The 12,168-nt window shown below is 47.6% G+C and overlaps 1 protein-coding gene across 4 annotated transcripts in view; it reads left to right on the top strand.

Moving 5' to 3' along the window:
* The window catches only part of Gas7 (growth arrest specific 7), a 230,518-nt gene that overhangs the window by 169,776 nt on the left and 48,574 nt on the right, over positions 1–12,168 (top strand). The gene's annotated exons all lie outside the window — the stretch shown is intronic.

A 12,168-nucleotide genomic window follows, 5' to 3' on the forward strand; every position in this document is an offset into this window, starting at 1 on the left:
AAGAGTTTTTTCCCTGTGGATTTTGCCACACCATTGAGCCAACTGAGAGTGTGGATTTGGTCTCTCTTCCTTTAAAAAAAAAAAACTTTTTTTGTGCATGCTGAAGTTGAAACCCAGGCCCTCAGACATACTAGAGAAGCATTCTACCACTGAGCCACACCCCTAGCTCTGCTTTGTTTTCCCCTCCCCTCAACCCCTCTCTCTCTCTCTCTCTCTCTCTCTCTCTCTCTCTCTCTCTCTCTCTCTCTCTCCTCCCCAGTCTCCCTGGGCAGAGCCAGACTTCCTCATTGAATGAATTCACCAACGTCTCCATATTACATGGTGTAGAAAACCCACATTTGACGGCTTTCACCTTTAGGAGTTTAGCTGGTGGCAGAGGATGGTTGGAAATTTAAATGTTAATAGCTTGAACATGTGGCAGAGGGTCTATCTGGACAGGGGAGGGCACAATGTGCAGTGGTGACATCCTCATTGTCTGTGGAGGAGGAGGGGAGAGTCCTCAAAAAGTTCTCCAAACAAAGTAGTCAGAGGTGTAAATAATTTCCCTGAAGCAAAACAGGTAACTGAAGGAAGAGGGATTGAATAAGAGCACTCTGGTGCCAGGGGTCCAGAGCCTCACCTTGTCAGAGCAGCAGTCTCTGGGTACCGTCTGCCATTGACGTACCAAAAAATAAAACCATGAGATTATGGGTAGAGCCACCACCCTGGCATGAAAGAGCTCTTGATGTGCTTGTTGGGTGAAGGAGGAGGCCTGCAAACCCTGGACATGAAAGTCTTGGCCAGCAGAAAGACTCAGAACTTAAAATAATAGAGACATAACCTCTAGGGAATCAAGCAAGGCTTTGGAGAGGTGAGTGACTATTTTCTGCTAAGTATTTTTTCTTTTTTCTTTTTTTTTCTTTTTGTTTTTGTTTGGGATGGAACCCAGGGGTGCTCTACCACTGAGTTCCATCCTCAGCCCCCTTTTATTATTATTATTATTATTATCATCATCATCATCATCATCTTTTAAGACAGGCCCTCACTCATTGTTGGGTCTGGCCTCAAACTTGCCATCCTCCTGCCTCAGCCTCCAGAGTTGCTGGGATTACAGATGTGCACCACTCTGCCCAGCAGTTTTTTAAATTTTGAAATCTGTATTGAATTTAAAATATGTACATATATATATGTGTGTATAAGTGATACACACACATACACACACACATGTGTATTTTTTTTCTTTTTTAGTTACAGTAACTGTTTTTAAAAGGAACTTTGTTGTGCACAAGGAGAATGAGACATTCGTTGCTGGTTTCCTAGGGGAGATGGCAAGTGGTTCATTCTCAGACCAAGAGCCCAGAAATGGGCCCACGGAGCCTTTGTAGCTGCTGTGTGACAACAGGCAATTCCAAACCACTGCCTCCTCTTTCCTTGTTGTTCTCTGGGCTTTCTTGACAATAGAAATGCCAGCGTGAATGATGGGAGGTGTGGCCCTCTTTCCTGGCTGGCTCTAGGCCAGCTGAATGCTAGAAAGAAAACACAGCCCCTTCTTCTGGCCTGAGTGGTCCGGGCAGTAGTTGAGGACAGCTCTAGGGCCAGAGGGAAGCTTGGCCTGTGGGAGTGGCAGGGTGGACACCTGGCTGGTGGGGCTGGTCAGGCTCTGCCCTCTGAGTCCCTGGGATCACCTCTCCAAAGCCAGCTCTGCTCCAGGATCCACAGGCAGCTGAAGGAGAGTTGGAAGGAGCTGGCTCAGAACCCTGGCCAGAGACCCCGGGTTTGCAGGCCTCCTCCTTCACCCAGCAAGCATATCAAGAGCTCTTTCATGCCAGGGTGGTGGCTCTACCCATAATCTCAGCAACCCTGAAGGCTGAGATAGGAGGATTCCAAATTCAAGGCCAGCCTCAGCAACTTAACAAGACCTTGTCTCAATAACAAATAAAAGGGGCTGGGATTGTAGCTCAGTGGTGGTACGTCCCTGGGTTCAATCCCTATTCCCCCTCACCCCTACCCCCCCATAGACAAGAGCCCTCTCTGCCCAGTGCTGAGCTGGTACTGAGCCTCTAAGGAGGGTGATATGGTGGAGAGAGTCAGATTCAGCAATGCATTGCCAAGGTGGCCCAGGCTGGACAGTGTGGACAGTGACTCTTCCCCTTTTGCTCTCCACTCCAGGGCTCGAAGGCGGCCAAGTCCACAGAATCTTGGGCCCATCGGGTGCTCTGGGGAAAGGGGCTTTGTACTCAAGTTCAGACTGGAAACTTGTCCCAATCTTGGCTTACTCACAACAGGCCCCAGACTGGCTAAGTTCTAATCTCAACTCCAAGGAGACTTTGTCTTCCTGGAGACATATGGCAATGTCTGAAGACATTCTTGACTGTCACTATAGCAGGGAGGTACCCACAGGCATCTACTGGGTGGAGGCCAGGCCTGCGGCTAAACACCCGGTAGTGCACGGGGAGGCCCCACCGAAGAGACTGGAGACTTTTGATGAGGAACCCGAATGACAGTGGTACCCAGGGTAGGAAGCTTTGCTCTCAGGTGACTCAGGACATCAGTTCAGTGCTGGTAAGTCCCAAGCCCAGCACCCAGCAGGAAGAACTTGTCCTTGATCCTAAGGCCCATCTGTTGACACGCCCCTACATTTTAGTATCTTGGACATCAGACACATCGAGGCATCAACATCATATCGTATATCCTAATTGAACTGGAGACATCTTTTTTTCTGTTTTAAGCATACTTAAAAACCCGGGTGCGTCTAACACTCAATGGCATTTTAGATCTGTGAGATGACAACTTGTTAAACTGTGGCCTTGGGCTCTTTGCCTCTCCCTGCAGGGCCTCTGCTTTCCCCATTCACAGATTCTGAGCCAGAAGGAGGGTCCTGGCTGAGGGCCTGGCCAGCCCTCTTGGCTCACTAAGGCTCAAAGCTTTCTACCCCGGGGCTTGAAGATGTCTCTGTGACTCCATCCACCCACTGGGATGAAAGGGAAGAGAACCCACCAGTCAGGCAATAACAGAATTCAGGATATTTTGACGTCTTCCTTACCCATTTTTGAACCTAAATTTCATAATAAAGAATAAAGTAGTAGCCACATTGGTATTTCTCCCTGTAGGGCACAGCTAATTTTTTTTTTCTCCCCACCCCCCACCCTAATTTCTTTCCTCATTCAGTTTTGCAGACAGCTTTCAAGAGGCTGAGTTTTCTTCTGGCAAAAGAAATAGAGATGCAACAAAGATACGATGTTGTTTCAAGAATCTCAATTCCCAGCCAGGCCCTGTGGGGATGGGATCCCAATGACTCAGGAGGCTGAGGCAATAGGATCGCAAGTCAGAGGCTAGCCTCAGCAACCTAGAGAGACCCTCAGAAATTTAGCAAGACCCTGTCTCAAGATAAAATAAAAAGGGCTCGGGACCTGTGGCTCCGTGGTAGACGGCCCCTGGGTTTGATCCCCAGTCTGTAAACAACCATCACCCCCACTGCTCTGCATTCTTGGGCTGTGGGGGGGGGATGTTTCTCCCAACCCCCACCCCCTCTGGGTTAGGGGAGGAGCTTGTGTCTTGGTCTCTTTCATTTTGTGAAAGCCACTTGGTGCCACCTTCTCATTCCAAAATATGCGAGCTGTTGTTCTCGGGAACAGGAATCTGGCAACCAGACAAGACAGACACACTGATTTCTGCTCCCAGGGAACCTAACAAATGGGGCAGTTGCAAACAAGCACATGCACAAAATATGCCAGGTATTCCTTGCACATTCTGATGTAAAGAATGTGACAGAGAGTGACTAGGGAATCAGGGAAGGCCTCCGTGAGGAAGTGACATTTAGGTCAAGGTTTAGGGACAATGACAAGATGGATGTGTGTGTGTGTGTGTGTGTGTGTGTGTGTGTAAGGGGGGAAGGTTCTGGGGCCATGCACCAGCTAGTGCAAAGGACCTGAGGCAGGATCAAGAGTGGTAGGTTTGAGAACTGAAGGTGGGCCCCTGAGCCTGTCTGGAAGGCGGGGACCAGCTGGGGGTGGTATGTAGATGAGGAGGGGTTTGGGTTTGGTGGGGGCGGAGCCGGTCAAGCCTGGTAAACGTGAGGAATGTGCTGGGATTTCATTCACCAAGTTGTGGCTGGGGAGCTAATGCTATAGAGTTGTGCTGTCTGCCCAGGAAGCTGTCAGGCTGCACTTGGCTGTGTTAAGACTCTTCTTGGTTAGCAGGAGTGGTGAGGGGGGATTACCTGCAAAGTGGGGGTTAGAGCTGTGTGGAAAACCCAGCCATGTGTCCTGACCACAAACCTCCCCTCTGGGGGCTCCCGAAGGAGAACGTGGCAACACAGGTCAGGAAGAATGTCCCTGGGTGTGCAAAGGAACCTCTCCAAACCCGCAGGAGGCAGATCCTTTTGCAGTGGGCTTCTGAGAGGGATTGAAGGACCACCCTTGGCGGGGCTGGTCCCTTCTTGGTGCAGATGTGTTGGATGTTGCTAAGCAAAGCCAACCAGGTTACCAGGTGGGGAGGGAGAGATCTGGAAACATACCCAACCTCTGCATTCCATTCCACTCTTTGAATGGACTGGGGCTTGAATGCACTGGCTGGGGCTTTGCCTGCATCCCCCCCACCACCACCCTGCGTTTAATGTCAGCAGAGTTATGGAGCCATGTCAACTCTGTAGGGTCTTTTTTTTTTTTTTTTTTCCTGGCCAATGCCAGGATTTCTCAGTGAGAAGGAGTAAAAACCACAACAGAAATCCTGCGATGCTCTTCAGTAACCGCTGCAAATATGAAAAACCCATCTCTGGGCTCGTGGCACATGCACCGTGGAAATATTGATTTGTAGAGAAAGAAATAGTAACAGGCCGAGGGAAAGAAAATGTCAGTGACAAATGAGGTTCTGGGAATGTCACATGTGAGTCACCGAGTAGAAAGAATGACAGTCCCCAGCACTGATGTCCCGTAGCACAGCGTGTGACCACAGAAACGGTCCATGTTGCTGTCCAACAGGGCAGTCTCTGGCTGCACATGGTTATTGGGTACTTGGGATGTGGCTAGTGTCGATTTGACTTAATTTAATAGCTTTTTAAAATTTGGAGGATAATCTTATAGAAGAGTGGTGAAGACAGTCCAGGGAGGCCCTATTATGTTCCTTTTCTTAAAAAAAAAAAATTTGGGGTGGGGGAGGTTCTGAGGATGGAACCCAGGACCTTGCATGTACTAGGTGATCACTCTACCACTGAGCTGTACCCCAGGCCTCCCTGTGTACTCTTTGCTCAGTTTCCCCTGTTAATGTCACCTATGACCCCAGTCCACTTGTCATAATTATGAAATTAACATCACACTTTACTATTACCTCAACATGGGGCCTTATTCAGATTTCATGTTTTTTCCCACTAATTTCCTTTTCCTGGTGTAGGATCCAATCCTGGCCATCGCGTTCCACTTAGATTTTATTCGAACCTGATTTGTCTGAGTTTAAATAGTCAGCTGTGGCAGTGGCAATTCACAGACGATTTTACTAACTGTATCCCACAGAGCAAATGCGGAGAGGGAATTCTCTTCTGAGCCTCTGAGCCCAGGATGCGCATTGAACTTGATTTGAGTATTTCTTAAGGATACAGGGAATGTCGTTTTTAACTGAACTTGCCCTGGCAGGGGTTTGGGGAGGTGTTTCAGAAAACCGGGTTCAGGATCTGTTTTTGCCTAGCTATGGGAATGAGTCCAGCCAGAGCTCCAGAGAACCCAGATGAAAGTGCAGAGAGCAGGTGCCTTTGCAGAGGCCCAAGATCAGGGAGGACCTAGCTAGGAGCACCAAGAGCCAGCCAGGAAGATGCATGCACAGACAGACAGCTGTGCTTGTCCTGATCAGACGCCCTGGGGGAGGGGCTGCAGCATCCAGGCCCTTCCCCTCAACTACACCTTCTGCCCCAGATCAGGAAGCCTTGACCAGCTCACCTGTCACCTTCACAACCACAGACCCTCTCTCATTGCAGAATTAGCAAATGGTCAGGCTCAGAGTGGCTTCCACAGCCCTAAACCAGAGATCCCTGTTGACTTCTGAAGTTGCCCTGGTGTGCAACCCTGTTGGAAAGGGGCATGCTTCTTCCTTTAGATGCTGTGTTCCTGTGGGCTGGGGCTCTAGGGACTCTACAGAGACCTGTTGAACCTTTGATGCCCCTGGAGCATAGCCCCAGGTTTGCAACCATTCACAACCACAGGCAAACATGGATTGACGGGTCCATCTTGGGGAGCACAGTCTACATCTTAGCCAGGGACGATGGTGAGGTCCAGGGAGCCAGACCAAAATTATCGCAACAGAAAGCTGTTTGGGTAAAACTGCTCCCCGAAATGCACCAGGGTAGACAAACACTGAATGCTCTGGACGTGAGTGCAACGGAAGGGGAACCTTCAGGGCCTCCCAAGACACAGTACCAGGGGCAAGAGGCGTCCGTGGCAATCAGAACCATCAGAGATGCTGAGCGCACAACCAACCCCAAAGCTTTCCTGACTTCAGAGTCTGTGTCCCCACAGCCGCAGCTGTGTTTCCCAAAGTGGGCTCCAGGGCAGTTCTGCTCTACTGCCCCAGATGGGCTCTGTGTCTGCATAACACCTGGAAGTGCCTGATGCACATTGATGCTTGTGAGGTTCATGGTGCACATCTGTGTTTTAAAAGGCCTACTGTGTGTGAACGATTTGGACGTGAATCACGCAGGCCTTTGTCCTAAGCTTTTTGGACCATAGGACCCTAGCCCTGACCTTTACTGCTTAGTATTTGCAATAAACACCCTGCAGACGTGGTGCTCTTGATGACAGCTGGGAGAATGTTCTGTTCCACTGTTTTTAATATACGATGATGGGTGGATGGAAGGAAGGAGGGGAGGGAAGGAGAGAGGATGGGTGGAGGGAAGGAAATGCACCAGGGTAGACAAATTCGGAATGCTCTGGAGGTGAGTGCAAGCTCTGGAGGTGAGTGTGACCGAAGGGGAATCTGCAAGGCCTCCCAGGACACAGTAGCAGGGGAGCAAGAAATGATAGATGGGTGGGTTTCAAGAACCATGGCCTAAGAACTCCAAGGAGGGGTAAGAGGGTGTCAGGGACAGATTTTTTTTCTCTTTTAAAATTATTTTATTTTGAGACAAAGTCTGGCTAAGTTGCTTGGAGCCAGGTGCTGAGGCTGGCCTTGAACTGGTGATCCTCCTATCTCAGCTTCCTGAGTTGCTGGGATTGCAGGTGTGCACCACCATGCCCAACTTTGAGTAACTTTTCTAATGTTCCTTCTTCTCCCCGTTTTTATTTACTTCCTCCCACCTTGACCTCCTTTTCCTCCTTTCTGCCCAAATATCTGTCCCCTCCTATCAGCTTAAATCTCCCAAGCACTCTCCTTATCTGTCTGACAGTCCATGAGGAGCTGTGTGCATGTATATGTGTGCACCTGTGTTTATATTTACTTTTGAAGTTGCCAAAGTTACTACAGAGAGTTTTTGTTCCCCTTTTTTTTTTTAACTTAAAAAAGCCTGAGTTTGGCATTTTACACTCCTTATATCCCCAATCTAATTATGTTTCTTAGAGTTATGAGTGATCCTTGACCAATCTTACTTCTCCTCCTGGAGGCCAGAGGTCTCAGAAGCCGAAACCCCCCACTCTGGCCCCATTTGCTCTGTGGCTGATGCTTGGTGAGTTAGGAGCCCAGAGGATGAGGAAAGACAATTATGATCTTCTGGGCCTTCACTGCTCTGATCTCCACCCATCAGCTTTCTGAACGTGCCTGGGAGTGTTTAGAGCGAGATGCAACGAGACAGGTTGTCAGAGGAGAGCTGCTGTGTAGGGAGCAGTGGTTGAATGGAAAATTAGTTTTTCTTTCCTGGTAATTGTTTTGACATGAGTAGTAATTAGCCAACAGCTAACAAGACCAGAACTGGAGAGAGAACAAGAGATTGGATTAGGAGCAGGGTTCCCCTGCATTTAGTAGTCCCTGGCCATTCTTAGTCTACCCGACTAGGAGCCTGGGGATGCTGGGCTGGGAGACTGACAGCAGCCTATTGGGGGTGCACTTTGAGGTCCTGTGAAGGGGGCAAGTTGGGGTCAGGACAGCCTCTGCCCTCAAGGAGCTAGGAACAACCTTGGTTGTCTTTGATGACATTACATGCCCGGATGAAAATGTGTGCGTTTCATTTCCACAGACTGAACTCTGGTTCTGTTTTGCATTATCTTTCTCTGGTTTTAGGATCAGGGTGATGTTGGTCTTGTACAGAGGCTGGGAAGCCGGCCACGTTTCTGCGCTCTGGTACGGTTTGTGCCTGGGTGTTTCTTTCTTGAAAGCCTGAACAAATTTGCCTATAAAACCGTCTGGGTTCAGTGCCTTTGATAGGGAAGTCCTTTTTCAAAGATTTGGCTCTTTGGGGCATTTCTACTGTTCCTTGAAACCATGTTGATAATTTGAATCTTATGAAAAGTTTGTTTTTTATTAGCATAGAATTAGAAATCATATGCTCCTCCATTAAAAAAAAAAAAACTCTACTATATTTGTTACTTTTATCTGTTCTGGTTCCCAATTCTGAGCATTTGTGGTCATTCCCAATTTAAGCTGGCTCATTGCCTGTTTTCATTGTGATTCTAACCCCTCCCCACTACCCATACACACCACACACACCAGACACAAGACCACATCATACACACACCAAATATACACACACCACTCCATATAAACACCATACACATATATCACATACATCACACCACACCACACACTACACACACACACCACAACATACACACACACACACCACACCATACACACACACAGCATACACACACACACCACACCATACACACCACACACACATCCCACAACATACACACCACACACATATACCACATAAACCACATGCACTACACACACACCATACACACCACACACATACACCACACCACATACATCACACACACACATACCATACACATACACCACACACAGATAAGACGCATACATACACCACAGACACCATACACCACACATACCACACACACCACACACCAAACACACACACCACACACATACACCACACCACACACATTACGCACCACACACATTACACACACACACCATACACATACACCACACAAAGATAACACACATACATACACCATAGACACCACACATACCACACACACCACACACCAAACACACACATCACATACATACACCACACACATACACCACATATCACACCACACACATTACACACCACACACATTACACACACACATACCATATACATACACCACACAAAGGTATCACACATACATACACCACACACATAACACCTACACACACCACCCACCCACAGCCAGCGCTGGGTTGCTGATGTCACCCCGTTTCCTCACTCACTAATTCATGTTGATATTCCTTTGTTTTATTTCGTTTGGCCTTTTATACTTTACTAAAATCTGAAGTTGAATGTTCATTCCATTGATTTTGATTCCTTTGGGCTTGGTGATGAAATAATCAGGCTAGGGACCTTCCTCCCAAGGATGACGCAGGCTTTGTCCCACTGGTATTTATGTTTTTCCTTATCATTTTCTAAATTTTGCATACTTACAGTCTTCCATTCTCTTTCCACCTGACGTCACTTATGAGGACATTTTCTTAATTTTCCAAGTGTGTGGGAGTTGGGAGATTGGGAACTTTGTCTATCTCTTTTTTTTTTAATTATTAATATCTACTTTTATTGCTTTCTGATCAAAGAATGCGGCCTGTGTTCTCTATGCCTTTGATCATTTATTGACAGTTTATTTGTGGCTTACCTATGGCCAACATTGTGAGTATTCCATGGCTACTTGGAAAAAGATGCCATCTTTCTTTTTTACAGGGTCTGCTGTTTGATACGTCTACTTCAATCAGCCTTTTAAATTAAATTATTCGGATCTTACTTCTTCTTATTCCTGTTTACTCGTCCATCCCAGACTGAGAGCAGTGTCCTGAGGTTCTCTCCTGTTGTCTTGGAACTTTCTAGCATTTGTGTCTTACCCCTGTGGGCTCCATGCTATTGGATTAGTGAAATCTCTCCAGTGTGATGGGATAGAGTTCTCATGGGTCCAGAGCCTCCCTGGCATAGCTTTATGCCCACCTGAGCAGAGTCCCCCAGTACCCTTGGCACCCCCCTGATGGAGCCCTGGCTTCCTCCTCTTAAACTGCCTTTTCGCCTGGATTGATGTGATTGGCATTGATCGATTGATGGATTCTTCTTCCCCAAGCCACTGCACTAGGACCGTGCTCTGTACCAGTTTTCTCTTTTCTTGGTGTGTACGTGTCCACCCTTCAGGAACATGGACAGACCCTGTGCATCGGGGAGAAGCCAGCGGCCCACCTGCACCATGCTGAGTGTGGCCTTGCTAGCAGAGGGCCCTGGATTTTCACTGCCAGCTTAGAGAATGGAGGACCTCCCCCAGTGTGGGAAGGGTTCCTCCTGACATGGTCCTCACCATCCTAGTACCCATGGTTTCCTTCCAGCCCTGGCTGTTCCATTTTGGTTGGATATCCCTTATCTAAAGTGCTTGAACCAGAAATATTTTAAATTAGGGATTTTTTTTTAATTGGAATATTTGCATATATATAATGAGATATCATGGGGATGGGATCCAAGTCTAAACACAGAATTCATTTATGTTTCGTACACACCTTATACACGTAGCCAGAAGGTAATTTTATGCACTATTTTTCATAATTTTGTGCATGGCACAAGTTTCATGGGGTGGAATTTTCCACTCGTGACATCACGTGGGCACTCTAGTAGGCATTTTGGATTAGGGATGTGCAACCTGGAGTCAATGTTAGTGACTTTTAGCTGTTTTCTCCTTGACTTCCTGCCGTACTGAAGAGCTTTCCCAAAAAGAATTGTGACACCAGTTATATATCTTGGGACATCAGTGGGTATGTCTTCCCCCAATTCTGACCTGCACTATCTATATGTGTTGGTGCTAGTTCCAAACCCAGGACATAAGGCTGGATGGCTTTCCTGGTCTCCAGAGGTTGTTCAAACTGGTGGTACACAGGGATTAAATTCAGGGAAAAAATTCCCCGACGTCCCCATCTCTCTCTATTCTGTTTTAATGAAGTACTTCATTACCCACAGATATCCCTTTTGCAATTATCGCCCTCATGGGACTGTCAACACCAGAAAAGTAGTTTTGGAGACTCAATAGAATTACCCTCTAAGCTCAGGTAACTGTAGCCAGGAGAGCCACACCACCTCTGGGAACTGTGACTATCTGGGTCCCAGGGCCAACTCGGGATGTCAGGATGATGCAGCAGCATTGAGGGCCCGAAGCTGGCCAAGCGTTGGTGCCACAGAGATCAGACATTACAAATCAGGGCTCCCCTGCCCCTACTTGGAGAGCAGGTTTATCCACACACATTGGGAGAATGAGAAGTGTCCCCCAAGAGGCATACGTCCGTAGGGGGTAGAATTTTAGAGCCTCTGATTATTTTAATTTTAGCAATAATAAGATTTGAGAATGTTTATATATGATTGCCTGGCTAGTAGTTGGCAGAGCCAGATTTCATACCATCTAGTCAATCTAGTTATCATTCCGTCCCAGGGGTTGAGCATCCCTAGCCCCCAACTCTAAATTCGGAACCTTTTTGAACATCCCAAGACTTCTGGATGTTGGAACTTTTCAGATTTTGAATTTTGGGGGTTAAGGATGCTCACCCAAGGTTGAGGCAGGGGGATCTCGAGTTCAAAGCCAGCCTCGGCAACAGGGAGGCACTAAGCAACTCAGTGAGATGTTGTCTCTAAATAAAATACAAAAAAGGGCTGGGCATGTGGCTCAGGGGTTGAGTACCCTGAATTCAATCCCTAGTACCTCCCCAACCCCTCCCACACACACAAAAAAAGGATGCTCAATCAGTGTCTAAAGTCTATGCAAGTATTTCAAAACCCGAAATCCTTCTGGCCCAAGCATTGCAGATCAGGGATACCCAATCTGTACCTACATCACACTGTTCTGAGGGTGGAGAAGTTCTTTAGAGAGAAAGGCAAGATATTATAAGAAGGTAATGAAGGGGCCACCTGACTCCACAGAGAGAAAGATGTGACCTTTGACCAGAACCCAAGACTGCAGCTGATTGGTGGCCTTGGCCACTGGATTCTATGACCTCGCCTCTTGTTAAACACCCTCCTGAAAAGAAATTCGGCCCCCCTGACCATTCAGTAAC

Source organism: Marmota flaviventris, chromosome 17, assembly GCF_047511675.1.
Source record: "Marmota flaviventris isolate mMarFla1 chromosome 17, mMarFla1.hap1, whole genome shotgun sequence".
Taxonomy (NCBI): domain Eukaryota; kingdom Metazoa; phylum Chordata; class Mammalia; order Rodentia; family Sciuridae; genus Marmota; species Marmota flaviventris.